Raw genomic sequence first — 20,645 nt, 5'->3', positions numbered from 1 at the left:
TCAAAGGCTGGAATTTGTTTCTAGGAGCAAGGGAGCCTGAATCCTAAATAGAGACATGGTCATTGGTTTTCCTTATTGATTTTTTTGTTTAACAAATCAATACTGAGAACTTTCATATCTCTGCATGGGGAAGTCAGGTTGTATTCCAATTAGAAAAAAAAAAGATGTGGTAGAAAAGGAATATTTTGTTTTAATAAAATGTCTTATTTTCACTTAATGCATATTTATTGAGTGCCTAGCATGTGCTAAAGTAGTAAAGTTCATTCACAGCCTAAGAGGGTGGAGGTGAGTTCAGGAAATGAAAAGATAGGAGTCAGGAGATGAGAAGGAGTAGGGTTACGGCATGAGACCTGGGCAGAGGGGACAGTGCTTCTGGTTTGGCCCCAAGGACCCAGTCTCTTGAGGACAGCATCTGGAAGCACACCTTTTGGCAGCAGACACTTGACAAGCTCCTTTAGGGTTCCAAAAGATAGTAGAGAAGGGAAAACCATAGCACAATTAATCTCTTATTATGAGATTTCTCTCAAATGTTTCTTAACATCTAGAAGATTCAGTGATAGTCTGGAAAAGCTGAAACCAAGAGACTTTCTATCTCTCTCTCAATCCTAAATAAGGACATGACCATTGGTTTTCCCTATTTATTGATTATTTATTGATTATATGTGTGTGTGTGTGTGTGTGTGTGTATATATATATATATATATATATATATATATATATATATATACACACATCCCTCTATATTTCTCCTATCTACTTGTTTCCATAATGCTAATGTTCTTTATTAGGTCTATAGTATCAACTTCAGTATAGACCAAGATTTTAATAAGAAATGATTTGGAGAAATTGCTTTGCTTGGGAATTATTATTGTATAAGAGAATCAGCATTTTGAGTATAAGTTACTACTTTTAGATTTGGAGGTCTTATTGGATTCTGAGGATATTTATAGTTAACTCACACAGGTATTATTCCAGTGCTATAGTCCTATGTTGTGTTGACATTCCAGAGCCTCGAAAAAAAAAAAAAATGAGAAACTGGTCATATTAGCTAACTATTGCTGCACAACCAACAACCCCCAAACAATTTCTATTTGCTCATGACTCTGTGGCTTGGCAGTTTAGGCAGGGCTCTCTGGGACAGACAGCATGTTTCTATTCCATACAGTGACAGCTGGGCTCATTCATGTGTTTGTAGTCAGTTGGCAGGTGGGCCAAGGTCTCGGTGGTCCTGGATGGCCTCACTCACATGTATAGCAGTTGGCCTGGGCTTCCAGGAGAGCCTCTTCAATTCTTTCCCACATGGACTTTTCTTATGTCTAATGGAGATGTTCTCACCCAGTGGCTAGATTTTAAGGTGTCATGGCCCAATGCACAAATGCTCATCAAGCCTCTGCTTGCAGCACATATGCTGATACTTAATGAACAAAGTCAGTCCCAAAGACAGCCCCAGAATCAATATGGAGAGGAACGTAAGGGAGTGGCTGGTTAGAGGCAAGACTCACTGGGGACATTAACATAACAATATGCCTCCTTTGTGCAGAGAATAATCCCTCTTTAGCAAAGGAAGCATATTTGTAGTTCTGTGCAAAATGACTTGGGCTAAACCCACACTCTTGTGAGCACACACACTCATTCACTTAAGTGAGACTCTTTCAGATAAGGCCAAATAGAGTAAGAAGAAATATTAAAGGGTAAACCTTTCTGTTGTGAGAAAAAGAGTGATCCATTTGTGAGAAAATAATTTCTCCTTAGCAGAAAAAAGTGAGAAAGTTAATTTGCCCTTCTCAGTGAAAATAGGCATTTTCTTGATCATTAAGGGAATGAACGTATTGCATTATTAGGCCTATAGTATCCATATTACAATGTACAACACTGTCCGGTGAGTGTGACTAAACAACAAGATAGGAAATAGAAGAGGTGGCAAATTTTTGACTTGAGTGACCTTAGAGTTAAACTAACATTTTATTTTGGCCAATCACAGAAACTTCTGGAGGGGTTATTAAAGATTTGAGGGCACAGTGGTTTTAGAATATGTCCACGAATTCTTTGATAGCCCTTCCTCCAAGTGGCAAAGTTTCATTTCCCTCTTCTTGAGTATGGTCTGGATTTAGTGACTCACTTCTGAGGAATAGTGTGTGTCTTTGTGATGTTCAAGATCAGGACATAAAATACAATTTGACTTCCTCTTGGATCATACACTCTAAGGAAGCAGCTGCCATGTCATAAGACCACTCAATGAGCTCTACAGAAAGGTCCATGTTGGGGCATTCGGCCAACGACTATGTGAGTCATCATCATGGAAGAAGATTCTCCAACCCCAGCCAAGTCTTCAAAGGACTATAGCACCACTGCATATCATGAGTGCAACCCTGCGAGAAACTATAAACCAGAACCACCCAGCTTAGCCATTCCCAGATTCCCATCTCTCAGAAACTGTGTGAGATAATAAAATTTTGTGGTTTCATGCTGCTAAATTTTGGGGTAATTTGCTACACAACAAAAGAGTACGGAGGAGCTGAACTACCTCTATCATTAATCCTGTGTGCACAAAATAGAGTATTGAAAGTGCTCGAGAAAATCACCATAGTGGTGCAGGTAGGGTTACTGATGTTTGCTGTCATCTTTCCCCTCACCCTCAGCTGATCATAAACCTGACCTTTAACTCCCTGGGATTAACAACACAACACAAAGGTAAGAGTTTTGGTTTATGGAGAAAGAAATTAAAACTTCTCCTCAACCCCTCTCCTCCTTACTATCCCTCAAGGATAGATCAGAATCAGGTGAAAACTACCCACAAGAAAGAGCATGCACTACACTGAATTTTGGGGGGAGGAACCACTGATTAACACATCTGGCACAGAGAGTTGTGGCTCCATTTAGACAATTCCCATGATGTCACAGAGTAAGGCCACACACACTTCACTCTTTCTTTCCACTCTTTTTCTCTTCTATCCACAAGTCGGAGAGAAGCCCAGAGCTTGTTTTCCCTTGAAACAAAAAACCAAAAATACTAGCTTTCTCCTTCTCTCTCCTCCCTCTCTTTTCCTTCCTAGAAACTAGCACAAGTGTTGCCATCAGAAGTAAGTTACTAGATTCTGACCAGGGTCTTCAGGGGAAATAGCCTACCATGTATAGGGAAAAGGAGCTTTTTCCATTGCCTTCCAGCACAAAATCTCCAGCTAAGAATGAAATAACGCTTTGCCTTCTTTGTGCTTCTTTGTGCATATAAGATGTCTTTGGGGCTTTCAGAGAAGAAGGCAGAAACAGGGTTCAGATGTTAGTTGGTTCTAATTGACCACTGATTTTTTTTTTGAAATATACAACTATTAAGTAAAATGCTGGAATTGTTTGCTGGCATTAATTGGAAGATCAAGTTAAGAAATAAATATAATGACATCAGCCTAGACTATCTGATTGTCGAAGTGTCAGTCAGGCCGAAAGTTCGCAGGAATGTGACGAAGTACGGAATTATTCCGAGCAGGAATTGAGCACTGTCATAGCAGGCAAAATTCCAGTGTCAAATTGAAAGTAAGGCACTTTGGAAACAGCAATTTAACATCCTTTGTCCTGATTTTGTAGTTTCTGTACCCAACTCCCATTATTTCAGGAAGCAGTTTCGCCTGAGTATGAACTGTGGAACTGGATCGCAGCTGATAAGCTGTGAAATAATTTAACCACTTGGAGAAGGGAGAATAAAAAAAGGCCCAAGAGTTATCACTGTTGTGACAGCTTAACAAAATCTTCAGTTTGGTGTGAAAAGAACTTTAAAAAGCAAAAACTCTAGTCAGTCTAAAGAAGTGAATATTATACAGTAAGAGTGTCTGGTATATGCCTAATTCATTATATCATTATCTCATTAATTTTCATTAAAATGCCCTTGAGTGCAGCGCTATTGTGATTCCTATTTCACAGATAAGAAAACTGAGGCTTAAAGAATTTAAATGTATTGGTGATGATCACACAGAGTCAGGAAGCAAATGCAGGCAGGCTCACCCCAGCATGTTCAATCCTAACCAACTCCCTATAGTACCTCTAACAGGGAAGAACCCTGAGAATACTCAAGTATTAAGTATCACCAGCAAATTCTTTAGACTTGATGATTTCAAGGGAGAGAAATGAAGAATATTTATCTACTGTCTTTTCCTGGCTACCAGCCTGGTAATATTATAGACTGTCTGTCTGTCTCTCTTCCTGTCTCTTATTCTAACATTACAGATTATGGGAACTTCAATCCTTTCTCTCTGATTCAAAGCTGGGTATCCAGGAGAGGTTGTTTACATCATTCAAAACTGCCACCTTCTTCCACATTCAAAGCACAGTCTCAGTACACTGCTCACTGCTCCAACCAACAGTTCCCAGCATCCTAGAGAAACTCTATGTGCTGCACCCGTCGTCGTTGCCCAGTGAAGCTATTATAAAATGCTCTCCTCTTACCTGCATCACTGCACAGATGATTTTCCTATTCCCTTTGACTGTTCTGATACTGAGTTCCCAAGGTAGTATTGCTGCAAGCCCTCAGCTTTGTACAGGAATATCAGCGGCATCTGCTGTTTGACTGCCGATATATCATCTCCTCCTCACTTTGGAACTCCGGCACTGAGTCTGAGGGAGCTAGCTAGACAATCTGAGGGTCACTTCACCAAGATGAAATGAAAGAGTGTTGTCCCCATGTCATAAAAAAATGGTGTGAAAAGATTTCTTTCCCGGGCCTTATGACAATCAGCGAGTGCTGATCAGGGCTGGCTGTCAGCTCCCAGAGCGGGCACTTGTTTTATCTCCACCAAGCTCCTTGGTTCCTCATGAAAATATCCCCTGGCTGGTCCACTTACCAACTCTCAGAACATGCCCAGATAAAATACGGAGCTGCAAGAAACAGAGTTAGTGCGTTACTCCAGCACTCTGGACATTTCAGAAACCCATCAGTCAGCCACAGGATGGCCAGTATATTATAACCTATTTAAGTGTCATTTTACAAATGCACTCTCTAGCTTGGGATCAAATGGTGTGTGATAATACTGTTAAGTATTTTATTTATTATAATTAAAGTAAAAGCATAACGATTCTGCATAAATTGCACATTTTATGTTTAGGAAAACTTCCAATTTCATTATGCTATAAAAATAGTATAGAAAATTATACTACTACTATAATGTATTTGCGTGTCAGCTAAAACATACATATTATGCCCGTTGACATGTCTGATCAAACTGGCAACATTGATATGATCATGATAAGATCATGGTTCTGAAAGAAGTTACTAGATTAAACCTTTGTTATACAAACAAAAGGTAATAATTAGACATATATTTGCAGGGCAACTTTGTGTGGAAAGGGTGTAAAATAACTTTTTAAAAGTCAATCCAGGCTATATTTCCTGACATCACTGGTATACAAAATTCATCAATGCAAAGAAGAAATGAAAGAACTTGAGAATCCCACCTCTGCTATCCAAGAATCTAAATTAAGGAAACCTGGCAGAACAGCCTGCAGTGCTGTCTCTGAGGTCCACTGGCAGAAATGAACTCGAAAGGTCCCCACAGGGAATGAACCAAGTGGGAAAGGGCAGTTTGGTTTGTTGACAGGGAACCTCATGTTCACCGGCAACAAACAAAGGCTGGTTATAATACAATGAATCTGGGACTGGAAGCACTTTGGGGCCCAGCCAGATTACTTTGGGAAACACTGGATGAGCATGTCACTTATTCTGAATCAGGACCACTTGCTGTGCTGACTATGGAGCTGGCAAGGGCCTCTCTACAGAGTGGAGCAAGCGTTCTTAGTCTTGCATGTGACCTATTTTCAACAGTGCCATTAGGTGAACCAAGAAGCAACAACAAAACTGATGAACCTCCAGTTATCTCTCAGTCTGACATGTAAAAATAAAACTGAAACTTTACTCTATTAGAGCTGTGTAAATCCTGGGGTTCTTGGGAAAATTTAAGGTAAAAGAATGCAAGAAACATCTAATGGATTTCCAGCAACTAAGAACATTTGGAAGCATTATTTATTAATTCAATACATAATAAAATTATTTATACATATACCCCCCAAGTCGATAAAGTGTCCTTCTATTGACTTCTCTGAATACCCATATTCCTGTCCCAGTGGTGTTACTCTTATTTCTTGGAATCACTTCCCAAAAGAACCACCTACAACCAAGTCTTTGTCTCAAGTTCTGCTTTTGGGGAAACACAGACCAAGACAGCGACTCTGAGAAGCAACAGTGGAATAACTAAATTCAGGATGGGGGCAAAAACTTGAGCAAGAGCACAAAAGTAGAATAGAAAGTGTTACTAAGAACATCAAAGTAGATTGGCATGGCTCTAACACAGGCCTGGGAGTAACACAACAATGAAGAGTGCACTGGGTGGATAGATTTCGTAATAACTCAGGCTAGCAAATTCAAAATAGTAGAGTGATTTTTATGTCAAGATGAGAGCTTGGGCTCTATTTTTAAAAACATAATGATTCAGAGAAAATATTTCAGCCATGTTCAAATACATATTTCAGGGAGGTAGCTCCAAAAAAATTATGTAGCACAGAGAAAACTAGGAAAATAGACAAGCTAATTCAGATGAAGACAATTCACAGGTAAGAAAAAGTGATGCCTTGAACTAAGGTAGTAGCAGAAGTGGAAAGAAGGGTAGATATTTAAGAGATAGAATCACCTGGAAAACAGTATAATGTGATGGTTAATAGTGCAAACTCTGGAGTCAGAGTACCTGGATTTCAATCACTGCCCAGGTATTGCTAATATTTCTATTTTGTCAAAAAGGAATAATTTTTCTCAAAGCACTACAGAGGAATAGTAAAATGTCAAGTTATTCTTATATATATGTCCTCCCAGAAAAACTTGAAGTCGTGTTATTATTCCAGTTGAGATTGATGTAGATGTAATGACTTGCTTAAGGTCACACAGGCTGTAAGTTATAGGACTCAGATTTGAACCATGATTTCTTAATGCCAGTGTCATGTCTTGACCCACTAACCAGATATTCCTCTAGGTACCAGCATGCCCGTGTGCAATAAAATATATGAAGAAAGAAGTTTCCTTCATACAACAACCATTCATGAAGAGCCCACTCTGTTACCAGGAAGTCTTCTAGACTTTATATAAGACACTGTTTATATATGTCATTGTGCCTGCTGTGAAGGTCATCACAGAAATGATTGGAATAGGAGAATATTGAACATCTACGGTTCTTTGTGGTATCTTGGTTAATTCTCTCAGAAACTCAGTGAGGTAGACATGTTCATCATTATTTTCCAAATGACAAAAAAAATCCAGGCTGAGAGGAATTAATCTACTTACCCATAGTCAGGAGCAAATGATAAAGTGGAGATTTGGCCCTTGATCTGCCTTATTCTAAATCTCATACTTTTTCATAGTTTGAGATCTTAGAGATGTGGTGTTTCCTGGATACCACAAATTCTAAAGCTGTATTCAGATTAATAAGGACCAAAAGGGACTGAGAATTTTGGAATTTAAGATACCAGAAACTGATGAAAGTAGGAGACCAGAAAGTAGATTATGAAAATCCAGAGGATAATGGGAGAAGTCATGCAAGTCAACTGAGGTGGGTGAAGTACTGATTATTGAAAACACAGGGGCAGGGTCTATGTGTGAACCGCTGGGTATGCAATTAGGAGATAAAGGCAGACAAGTTTGTTAGAGGATTTTATAAGTGGGTAGTGGGATTTGAAAGGAGAATTCTTTTTCTTGATGGCAGGGTAATAACTTCTTAAAGAGTTAGGAATTTCTTGCCATATTACATTTAATCAATGCCTTTTTTATGAATTAAATGATCTTATAGATTATACTGCAGTTTCTGCATTGGCAAATAGAATCTATATTATCTTATAGATTAAAATCTAAAAACACTAAGCTGGAGAACAGGATACTATAAATTCCCACCATTAGGTTGGAAATTAACTTAGTAAAATTTTCTTACATTTTATATCAAAATAACAGTGTGATGGCACACTATGACAGCATTGTTAATTGTCTTCCTCCAAGCCCCTTCTGTTCATTTACCGTTGGTAACTAAATCCAATTTAATATGGGTGACAAGGTTACTAACTTAAAAACTACATTTTGCATATTTTCTTGTGAAAAGGTAAAGCTCAAGTCAATGAGATGTAAGCAGAAGACTTGTGAGACTTCTGAGAAAGTATGGTTTGTCTCTGAAGACTAAGGATGCAGAGCAGCAAGATAGAGGGAGACTGGATCCCTGATAACCCTGGAACCATCACCATGAGCCTACCTTAGATTCCTTTATGAGTGAATTAAGACCTTCCTTATTACTAAGCTCCTATGACTTTGGATTTTCCCATTTAGATGGAGGAATCTGATCCTAACCAATACAGGACTAATTAGATTAAATCATCATTGACTTAGGTGGTTGTTAAATGCTAGATCATCTTAAAGGAAATAAGTAGATAATTTAAGTAATTTTAAATTTATACATGGAGTTTGTAGCTGAGCTTGGTCCATGAGCATCAAATATAATTATTTGAAAGCTGATCTAAGAGAAATGAGTCAAAGTTAAGTGATAATAGATAAAAATTATCTTCAGTTTTCCCATATTTCCAGTGTTTCACATGCAGAGCATAAGCAACAAAGACAATAAAGTGTTTGGACTATTTACATATATAGTCAATGTTCTTATGATAAAAGGAAAATGATGAAATCAACAGAAATGCAGGAATTCATTTTAATCTCCAATATTCACTGAAGTATCTATACTTTTCTATTAAATTCTATTCTTGAAAATGTGTTATTTTGAAAGGTAATATAATTCTTAAATATAAATCTTATGATAATTTTATGTACATTAAATTAATAATAAAAGAAATAGCAGATAGTGGAAAAAGCTATAGTCACTTCCCAAACTTTCACTAAAATGTGGCTATGATTTTTCTGTTTCATCATCTTTGTAGGGTTCTTCACTGAGTAATTCCAGGCTAAGAGAAGACATCAGGAGACATTGATCGCAGGATAGGGTGCTTCTAGAAGGAAGGAGAGGAGGGAAAAGGGGGCCATGGAATAATACTAAGTGGGACACTGCACATATTTTAACATTTTTCATGTTAACTGGGAGAATGAAAAAATAATAATTAATGAGAGAGAGGATGCAGAGTTTCAAGCCCAGTTTCTGTCAGAGAGTGGAGGTGGGAATGGCCAAAGCAGCCTTCTTGTCTTCAGAAGGAATAGATTCAGGGAAAGTGTCACCCTAATCTTCGTTTTAGCTTGTTTTACATCTTATTACACGCTAATTTCTCTAACCCCACAGCCCCCATCATCGCTTATTGACAGATGGATCCCCAATGTCCATCTCCAGGTCTCACTTCTGCCCTGAATTCTAGATCTGCATTTTAGGTGGCCGTCAGTCTTTCACTAGGACCACTGGACATCCTTCTAGCTGGTCTCCATCCTTCCTGTCCCTTTCCCCTTTAACTGAAGATGACTTATTTTCTAAATCCGTATCTGACCATCCTTAAACTCTCTTTAAAATCCTAACCACCTTTACAGGTCCACAACCTCAGACTCTGGCCGCATGAAGCAACTCACATGTCTTCAAACAAGGTGCGCCCTTGGGGCCTCTGCGGCTTGCCCGGCGCTCTCCCTTCTGCATGGGCTGCCCCCCTTCCTTCTCTCCTGCGCGTATTGTCTGTGTGTGGCCATCTGTGGCACCTTTGACTTTCCCTATCAAGATAAATTGTTCTCTCTTCTTCGTGGTCTTAAAGCATTTAGCGCACACTTCCATTAAAACACGCATTTTGTGTGGTACTTAATTTTTTACTCCCCTTTCCACCACTGGGCTTTGAGTTATTTGAGAACAGAGATGAGAGTTTATCCATTTTTAAAAAAATATTTCAGTCAATTTTCTCTCTTTTTTAAAAAAAATATATCTTGATTGATTTCAGAGAGAGGAAAGGAGAGGGAGAGAGAGAGAGAAACATCAATGATGAGAGAGTCATTGATCGCCTGCCTCCTGCACGCTCCCAACCAGGGATCGAGCCTGCAGCCCGGGCATGTGTCCTGACCAGGAATCGAACCCACCACCTTTTTGGTGTGTGGGACGCTGTTTAAACCAACTGAGCCGCAGCAGCCAGGGCAATTTATCCATTTTTATATCCTTAATATATAATAGCCTATGTTGTACATAGCAGGTGTTTGGTTTTTCTGAATTCAAATAAAATGTACTATCATGTTACCCAAACAAAAGTTGTTTTTTGTTTTATACATTCTTCTTTCTGCCTGAAAAAAATTATCCATTATTTTAGTTTTATTCTCAAAATGTAATGACTTGAAATGATCAGGGAATCAAACCAGGAAAATACCTGTACTCCATTGCATTTACACAGCACATTTTAGGTGCATGATAGTGCTTAATAATCACCCTAATTATTTATTAAATTTTAACTCTCTTTTCCAGTTAATTAAACTTGCATTTGGTAAAGCTATCCAATTTTGTCAGATAAGCAGCTTTTTCTATGTGTATGTACATGTGTTAAAGGCTGACTAGATATAACTTTTACAGCAGTAGAAGTTTTCAAATTTCTCTCCCTACTTAAATACATGGCAACATCGCTCCTTTAATATAGGAAGTCTCTCCCAAAGAAACAATGAGACTTAATCTATTGCCTCTAAAGGGGTAAATCTTAAATAATTTAGATAGTTATTTTTTCCTTTTCATATCTACATGAGTATAGATCAAAAGTACCTGTTTTAAAAAACAACAACAAAAAAACACAGAAAACAACATAAATATTAAAAGAGTCTATAGCATGGTTTTTGGTCTTCCTAAATAATTTATCCTACTATGAGTAAATGATCTGCATTTTATGCCAACAACAACAACAAAAAAAAGCAGAGCTCTTATAACATCAGCCATTCTCATCTCAAAAATGTACCAATTCCAACACAGTATGTTCCTTTTCTAGGAGACACTGGCCTTCCTCTCTGTTTTTGGATGCAGGTGCTATTTTTGGAGTACACAAGCCGAGGCAGACACATTTTACAGATGTGTACAAGCTCTGGAACTGCTGATATGATTCTGGAGCTTCAATCACAAAAATATTACACTCCGATGTGAGTCAATCTGCTCCTGGCACCATTCTGTAAGGGGCATCCTCTGGACATTCAAATTGGAATGGCACCGAAACTCAATTACAAGTTATTTTTTTAAAGGGAAGGCTGTAATTTTTTCATTTTAAAACATTTTTAAAATTATTTAATTATAGGATATTTTAAACATATCAAAGAAATACAGCTTTCCATATACCCATCACCTAGATTTGACAAGTGTGAATATTTTGTCACAATTTACTTCTGATTTTTTTAAAGAAATAAATCTCTATTAATATTTCCTAAGTCCCTCTCCCATCTTTTCTCCCTCTCCCTCATCTGAATGATAATACAAACAATAGTAGTATATCTGATTTATGGATGCACCTAAATGTACTAAAAATATAAGGGTTTCTTTTAACAAGGACTTGACAATGACCAGAAAAAAAAATAGATTCCCACAAAATTTGTGAAAACATACTCTAGAATCTAGAGCAGAAAGTGGCAAATTTTTAGAAAAAGCAAGATAGTAAATATTTGAGATCTCTGTTGCAACTACTCAGCTATGCTTTTGTAGTGCAAAAGTGGCCATCCATGATACACAAATGAATGAACATGGCTGTATTCCCATATAATTTTATTGACAAAAACTGATGGCATGCCAGATTTGGCTCACAGGTTGTTGTTTGCCGACCCCGGCACTGGACAGTCTAGATCGAACTATTTATTTTATTAAAGAGTTACCTGAAACACAATTACATATAGAATAAGCTATAGAAATTTCACTGTTCTTATAATAAAGTTGTAATGACTTTTCTAGAAAAGATCAAAATTGTAATAACTTTTTGTAATAACTTTTCTAGAAAAGATCAAAATTGCCCATTCATCTTCCACTTCTTCTATATTGATATAATTTTTAGCTCATGGTGGAATAAAAATGGATTTCCCTGTACTATTTTCCCATACTCACTGTGCCAATGAGCTATAAGTACAAGAGCCACTTGGCAGCTTCTGTGAACTTTCTTTAAAAGAAAGCTGGCATGCACCCTTCAGTGCTTTATCCTTTGCTTCCTGCATCCTGCTGCTCAAAATGTGGTTGCAGTAACTGGAACTCTGTCTTGGCTCATGAGGACATGAGCCTCACTCTAGGAATGGAAGAGCAACAAGTTGGAAGGAGCCCAGGTCTTCAGGGACTTGGTAGGAACAGATCCTATTAGCCACATAATCCCTCAAATGCCCATCTCAGTATACTTTCCGATGAGAGAAATAAATTTTAATATTATGAATCCATGGTTATTGGGGCTCTTGCAGCCGTACCTAATTCCTACTGATGTAACTTGCAGACCTACTCAGTAAGCAATAGGCAAAACCCGCAGGCCCAGCTAGCATCAATATTCTTGCCTAACAGAGAATCCTCCTTCCTCATTCGGATTCTACATTGCTCACCTCTCTCCAGCATGGAACCTGCTAGGGGACTGATCCTCTTTACCCACCTACATAAGGAAGTTATACAATATGTAAAGAAGAATCCATCTCCTCTCTGCAACTGTTGAAAGCATAGATTTAAAATGCTGTACACAGACTTCATCCCTTTTATTTACCTAATTTTGATTTATACTAATACCTATAGCAGGTTCATGCAAATGCTAAAAATTCTGATGTACTTTCTTCTAAATGTTTGTGCCTCTTACTCTGGATAACGGACCCTCATTAGCTGTACTGACAAGCTTCGTTTCTACACAGGCACCACTATAACAATGGCTGATGTTGTTGTTTGTGTTGCCATAGTTATGCCTGGGGAAAAAACAGATTCCAGACTGGGTAAAACCTGCAATGAGTTTTCCTGATGCATGAAAACCATGCAATCTATACTTTGAAATTCTTATCATTATGACCCCCTTTATATGTATATGTGTGCAACTCACCTCTTCCCTAGATCCTAGATGATGACTGAGAGAGGTGAGTTGCAAAGAAAATTACAATCTCAATTTAAATGTAATTTAAAATAAGAGAAAGATAAGAAGATACAATTACTATTTCTAACATGGCAAAACTGGGGAGAAAAGAATCAATATGTTAATGTTGCTTATCTCTGACTGGTGAAGTTATAGGTGATTTATTTCTTCCTATTTATTTTCTAAATATCCTACAACAAACTTTACTTTTGAAAACAGAAAAAAATTATAATTCAAGTTCCTGCAAGACTCAATTAAATAAAGAAAACACATAGAATGGAAAATATGAGGAAAACCAACACGGCACAGAAATTAAAAGCAAATAATAGAGCAATAGTTCTCATTTATCTGAATTAAAGAAAGGCGACAAAGATATAGCTGCCCAAAACGCAGATGACCCAGTGCTCAGCTTTGCTTGGGTTGGTTTTGGAACACCTGTGCAATTAACCTTCCAGTCTCTTCTCTGAGCCTCCGAACCTCACTCTCATCCTCCGTGACACTGTACCCATCCTGCAGAGCTGCTGAGAGGGCGGAAAGTTGATGGGAAAGCACCTGGATTTCAATTTCTAGCAGATGAATAATCAATTCCTATCATTGTAATAGCAGATGTTCAATCAATTCATGAAATGTTACGTGAGCGTGCACGGTGAGCATCAGTGTTGTGGGGGAAACAAAGATGAACGCAGAAGCCTCCCTGCACCCAAAGATGCCACAGTTGAGTTGGAGGGAAAAGACATGTACTCACATAGTTACAATGCAGTGTTCCTCGTGAGAGAGGAACAAAGTACAATGAAGCCCAGGGGCAAATGAAGAAAGGTTTTACAAGGCAGAGTATTCCAATGTAAAAAAGCAGAGGAACATGGTTTGCATAAAAGAAGTGAAAATCCTGAATTTTAGAGTCGGCTGTACCAGCAACTGCATGACCCAGGACAGGGTTACAAACCCTTACGAGTTTCAGATTCATCATTTTCCAATTAGGAGGATTTTCCCAGATGATCTCTAAGGTAACTTCTGCTTTTACAACAAATACTGATACAGTGTTTTGTGCAAGAAGTGATCTAACTCCTTTATAGCTACAGATATAAAGATCGTGTGTGTGTGTGTGTGTATGTGTGATATTATACAAAGGCATACATATGTTTAATCCTCACAGAAACCTTGGGATACAAACACAATTATTATCACTCCCATTTTTCAGCTGAGGAACTGAAGCACAGAGAAAGAAAGTAAATTGCTTAACGTCACAGGACTGGGATTCAAATTCAGGCACTCCCCAGTCAGTACTATTTGAGTGAAGCCTTGAAAGATTTTTAAGATTTTATAAGAAATAATAATTTGCAAAAAGAGAACTGTCCAGAATGGAAACTCACCAAGAGCAAAAGCAGAGAAGCAGGTGAGCAAGGGAGTTTTAAGGAGGCTACACACGATCCTGCTAAGAGTAGGTCCCTGAGTTTAAATACAAGAGTTGGAATATTTATTCATTTTGTGACAGTGATAAAATTACTCTAAGCTTTAATGATCTATAAATTAAGGATAATAACATGTTCCCTGTAAGGTTGAAGTGAAAATTAAATAAGATAGTGCATGTAAAAGGCTAAACACAGTGTCTGGCACATGGTGGGTACCTAATAAATTGAAGCTATTACTATCAATGGATGAAGAGCCTAGTTTGGCCAAAACATGTCAGGTTAAGGTGATAACTGGACAATAATTGGCTACAAAAGTAGTTAAGATACAAGTTGGGGAAGATCTTGAATACCTGGCCAGAAGTTTAGATTTTTTTTTTTTTTACAGAGTCACTTCAAGTTTCCAATGAGGGAATTTTGTATGTCTACAGCCAATATTAAACTTGTTCAAGTTTTCTAAGCACTCATTTGCTGGACAGGAGAAAGAGAGTCTTGAGGGAGGATCCTGGGTTAAAATATAAAAAAAAAGTATGGAAAATAATACACACCCATTTATTAAAACTCTGGCGCTGACCTCCCAGTTTATGGGGTTGTTAAAGCTTCCAGATAGAAAAATATATTGCTATGTTCTACAAGTGTCCATTTCTTAAAAAGCTAGAATTATAGAGAGGAATCTTTAAATCGGGTATGACTGAACTGCCTTTATTCACTTATCCAAAGTTCAAAGTCAAACCTGACTTCTCATTCTGAACAAATAAGGATGGGTCCAGGAAAAAAAGACAGGCAGAAAGAACATATAAACAAAATTTTAAAAGTCTGAATTCAACCTAGTTGGACACTTACAAGTCAAGAATATTTATTTTACCAATAAATATTCAACACATTTTGCTGAACAGTGGCTATGGGCCTCACACTTTGTTAAGGGCTTCACATACTTTATTTCAATTAATCCCCATGGCATGCTCATAGCTAATATTTTGTTATCACCATTTTTCAAACGAGAAAACTAAGACTCAGAGACATTAAGTAATTTGCCCAAATACACAGAGATGTTAAATGGCTTGAACCAGGATTGAAGACCAATCTTGGCTGCACCAATCTTCAGAGCAAATTGCTAAAACTACCATCACTACCAGCTCTACCCATATGCTGACCACCACCATGGTGCCACCATAACCACTAGTGCAAGCACCCTCACCGTTATGACTACCAAAACCACCTCCTCCAGCACTACCATCACTATCATCACTATCACCACCACCAAGTCACGACAAATGCCAACACTACCATCATCAGCATCACCATCGCCTCTGCCACCAGCACCACCAGCAACGTCAACACAACAATCACTCCACTACCACCGCAACCCTCTCCATCACCAGAACCATCTCCACTGCCCCCTCGCACCACCGTCACCACTATTAACACCACAACCACCATCACCACCAATATCACCACTAATAACAAGCACCCCCACCCCAGACATTCCCTTTTGCCTCTAAAGAAGACTAGTTTCCTTTAACCAAATATCCTTCCAGGAAAAATCACTGATGTCCATAAAATCCAAGAGTAAATTTCTTTCCCAACTTCCTCCTACACAAAAGGCATGTCCTCATCAACAATATCCCCCCCCCCCAGGACGACTGTCCTCAGTATTTCTACTACTGATAATTGCTAAGATATTTCTGAGATCAAAAGGAGCAGACTCAGGCCCATTTCCCACAGTCATGCAGTAATGAATGCATTTTATAAAAACTATTTCTAAAGTTAAAAGAAGAATGCTTATAAGATGAAGTACATATTTGAGGGAATGATTCTAAAGCCTTGCTATATAAAGGAGCTTGTTAGAAATGCAGAGTCTCAGGCCTCACCCCTGATGTGATCAATCAGAATCTGCACTTTAACTCGATACCCAGGTGATCTGCTGCACTTTAAAATTTGGGGAGCACTGCCCTAAATTCTTTAATCAAATCTATCATTCTGCATATAGCAGTAGGTGAATTTTTTTTTTTTTTTTTGGTCCATCTTTTTTAAGAGCTCGACTCAGACGCACGGGAAACATAACATTTCCTTTTAAATAATACTACCAAACTGTTTTCACAAAGCTGAGAATCTAGCTGGTTCATCACTGAGCGATGCAAATGGAAACACAGGTACCCTTCCTGGGAAAGGGGGGGGGCTGCAGTTGCAGGACAGGAAATTTGGAGCGTGTGAGAAAATAATTTCAGAAAAAGGGGTTAAAAATGAGGTGGAATAGGAACAGGCATTTGAAAGAAACAATAACAGAGCGAAAACATTCTTTAAATAGAACAGAAATAAAGAGGCCATGGAAAAATGCTGCCCCCCTTTGAAGTAGAGAAGGGAAAGCTGGTAAAAGCCGAGGCTAAGTGGCAGAGGCTGCTAATGAGGTTCTAAGGACGGGTCCTCCCGCCCCTCCCCTTTATATAGTAATTTCTAATCAATTTAGTGCTCTGCAGTCACTTGTAAGAACCACAGCGACCAGAGTAGTTTAAGAATCACCCCTGGGATGAAACACCGGCCTCTCCCAGTCCTTGCTCTCTCCCGGTCCTCTCCCCCTTTACGCAGAAAGTCTCTTTTCTCTTTACAGTTTCCACCTTAGAAACACGTGTGCATCGTCAGCTTTCTCTCGGATGAACCTACGCAATTAAAATCAATTTCTGAGGTGCTTCCAGATGCCCACCGTGGCCCTGTTCGTCGCTGAGAGTGAGGGGATTTTAAGGAACTGGAGCCTACCTGAAGCAGAAGCAGTCCATCCGATCGGGCATCCCTTCGAAACCGGGGGCTCTGTTCTCCCCTTCTGTCTCCTCCCGCCAGCCAAGACTGTGCTGGGTGATTCCAAATTCTACAAAAACATTTTCACACGTGTAAGGTCTCAGTTTTAGCACTTGGGTCAATTGCTTCTCTTCCCGTTTTTATTTTGCCTTTTAAATCATTTTTTCTTTGTGTTTTCAACTTATTCCATTTTATTTGCTACCCTTTAAATGCCCTGCCCATGAAACATTAAGATCCAAATAACATTCCTTGCTTAAACTAGGAACTGGAAACAGTGTTATAAATGTTTAAACACAATATCCAAAGAAAAGTTGTGTGGACAATATATTCTACTGTTATGCGATTTCATTCATGGTATATTTACCATGTAATTGAAAATGTCACCTCTTATTTTATGCTAAAAAAAGGATAATTCTATTTCTGGGGCACATAAAGCTCTGTGTTTCTAACACTCGCCCACCCACACCAGAGTCTTTTAGTGCCAAAGTATTAGATTTCAGAGAGACGATAACTAGTAAAAACAAATCTCTTCCCAGGCAGAATTAATCCCCTCTCTTCTGAGCTCCCAGGGCACTGTAACACACTTCTGCTGCAGTTCTTTGAATTGTTATTAATTGTTCAAATGGTTTGACTCCTCCATTAGACTATGCCTGGAAGGTAAAAATTCACTGTAATTCAGATGGTGAGGTGTTCAGTTTTTAGTTGGCTGAAACAGAAATTATTTTTTGAAAGATTTCTTTTGGCTGTCATTTAAAAGCATGTGAAACTGTGTAGAATTGCCAATGAAAATAATCTTATGCCTCACTATTTTTTATCTATAACATATATTTTTGTGCTGAGTAATTATTGAATCAAGGTTTGTCTCATACACACACATACACACACACACACACACACACGCACACACAGAGATTCTAAGAGGCTGTCTAATAATCTGGACTCCTCAAATCAGTTAACTCATTAAGCATCAGTCTCTGCATCTTTACAATGGGGATGATAATTGTACCTACTTCATAGACCTAAAGTGAGATAATGCATTTAAGTACTTAGTATAATGCATAGCACATAGTAGGTGGTAGGAGTTCAATAAAGCTACTGATTTTTAATCAGAAAAGGGAACGCTAAGAGTCCTAGGTATTAAAGACAAGTTTTACATTCGTTCTGGGTAATGTTGTAAATTGCTGCATTTCAGCCCTCTGCCAACTTATCCTGAGACAGCCCACGCTGAAAGGCTAGTGCCATGTGAGAATTCTCTCCTAATTTAACTTCATATGGACCAGAGTACTTAAAATTACCACTGCCCCTCTCACGGCGAGCCAAATACCTCCCATCTCCCAGATTCCTGAGCACAGACTAAATGGGAGTAAATTACAGAAAGCCTTTCACAAAAACAGATGCACATCAGAAAGAGTCGATTCCTGAACCAAGTGACATTTGTTTGCATTTAGCGGTGGGTGAAGTGGCACTGCCTGAGATTTTTACTAGGGAGCTCAGGGTGGCTGGCTCCGTCTCACTGGCGTCTCAGCTCCAGGAGAGCCCTCCCTGAGCATCCTCCGGCAGCACTACCCCTGCCTGCTTCCCTGTCCTCTGTCCACAGTTGCGTATCATTGCCGGTATCTGAAGTTAACAACTTATTTCTTATTCTGTTATCCATTTATTCTCCACTAGAATGCAAACTTTTAAAACTCAGTCATTGTTTATTAAATGAATTAATAAATAAATGCATGCATCAATTTCCTTCTGCAGTTTTTCTCCCGGCTCCTGGATTTCCCTCTAGAATTCTCTCTAGAAGCTTAGGAAATACCTGGATATTTCCCAACTTTATCAGGGAGGGAGCAATTAGTTTCCACTGCTACTTACTGGTGCATGCCTCCCCCCACCCCCTCCTACCCTGAGCTATTTATTTATAAAGTTAACAGTTAACCCAAGGGGCGCTTATGGAAGTACAATCCGGCAAGACACTTGCTAGTTTAAGTGGAATTTGTTTTTCCCTGCTAGGAGACATTATGCAGAGGAACACAGATGACGAGAGAAGAGAGACTTACAAGTGCATCAGCTCCTATTTCTGTAAAAGAGGTGGAAAATCTAAGCAGGAGACTACCCTCAAGAGAGCCTGACCTATCAGGTGGAAGTTCAAATTGTTTCAAAATGAAAATATTCATTTTTCACCACGGCGGATTATTGTCTCTATCATGATGAGGTCTGTAAATCTGTGAAGGGTAATTATATACAGGGTAATCACCAGCTGTTGTCTATTTGGAAGGAGTCTGCAAGAGGAAAAAACAAATGTCCTCCAATAGATTGTGGCCTTCTTGAGGGTAGGGGCTGCATATTATATTTTTGCCTCCCCCTTGGGTGGCTAGGGCAGTGTGTCGTGGCATAAGGTACTGTTAAACATGCATTAAATTGCCAACAGATACGTATGAAGGATTGGGCTGAATTTCAATGTAAAGAAAACTTTGCTGCTTGGGGAGTTAACTAAAGGTAGATATTGGGTTCCTGAGAGAGACTAGAAATTTTTCCTCTAAACTGTTTTCAAAAGAAAACAAATGAATTTATTTCACTTGATAAGTGATTTTCTTCCAAATAGAACGGAATGACTTTTTTTTTAGCCCCTTCTTTTACATTATCATATATATCAAGAACAAGTTTTAGTAGAGTTCATTTTTAATAACAGGCAATTTCCCTTCCACTCACTGTAATTCAAAAAGTCACTGGATTCTAGGATCATAAATGGCTTTAAAGTGATATTGTCCAAATCCCGGTTGTGCAGATGTAACCCTTGCTCTGGAGAGACAGAGCTGAGAGGTCGCTCTCCTTCCCGTTGTTAGCAGCTGAACTTCAAATTCCCTTCCTCGGCAACGATGATGGACGATTTCAGGACTGAAGTGGAGTTTGCATTAAAAGGCTGCTTTTTAGTAGCCGAACATGGAAGGCAGGATCTACAATAGAATTCTCTCTAAATTAACACCTGCCCAAAGGCAACATTTTTTAAAGATGAAAAGGGGTGAAGTCTCATAAAGATGGAGAATTTTAGCCATAAGCAATCTGAAAATATCAGAAATGGGTGGTTGCCACATCTTAAGGTGGTTATTTTCTAAGTGCCCCTTTAACAAACTAATTTCATGTCAAGATTGATTTGCAAATACAAGCTATCCTATTTGAAGCGTGGCTTATTATAACCAACTTGTCTTAAGGTACTTTTGATTGAGTCACAGAAAGAAACATACCATACTTTTCATCTCAGTGCACACCACACACAGAAGAAACACACGTTTCAAGAAACCAGGCTCATGCTTGTCACAAAAAATGAACTTCACTATTTTCTATTCTACTCCACTTCATTTTTTTAACTGTTGCTTTGTGTCCACTAAGTTGATTTCAGAACCCACGATAGGTCTACATTTCCAAAAACAATGC

The 20,645-nt window shown here is 38.6% G+C and overlaps 1 long non-coding RNA gene across 1 annotated transcript in view; it reads right to left on the bottom strand.

The window, feature by feature from the left end:
* LOC308562228 overlaps positions 1-20,645 on the bottom strand; it is a 164,911-nt gene that overhangs the window by 141,841 nt on the left and 2,425 nt on the right. Inside the window, exon 2 of the long non-coding RNA XR_013999594.1 lies at positions 17,187-17,295. This is a non-coding gene — a long non-coding RNA (uncharacterized lncRNA). The remainder of the gene's footprint in view (positions 1-17,186; positions 17,296-20,645) is intronic.

Source organism: Miniopterus schreibersii (genome assembly GCF_964146895.1).
Source record: "Miniopterus schreibersii genome assembly, chromosome: 9".
Taxonomy (NCBI): domain Eukaryota; kingdom Metazoa; phylum Chordata; class Mammalia; order Chiroptera; family Miniopteridae; genus Miniopterus; species Miniopterus schreibersii.
This window is presented reverse-complemented; position numbering and strand designations above follow the sequence as displayed.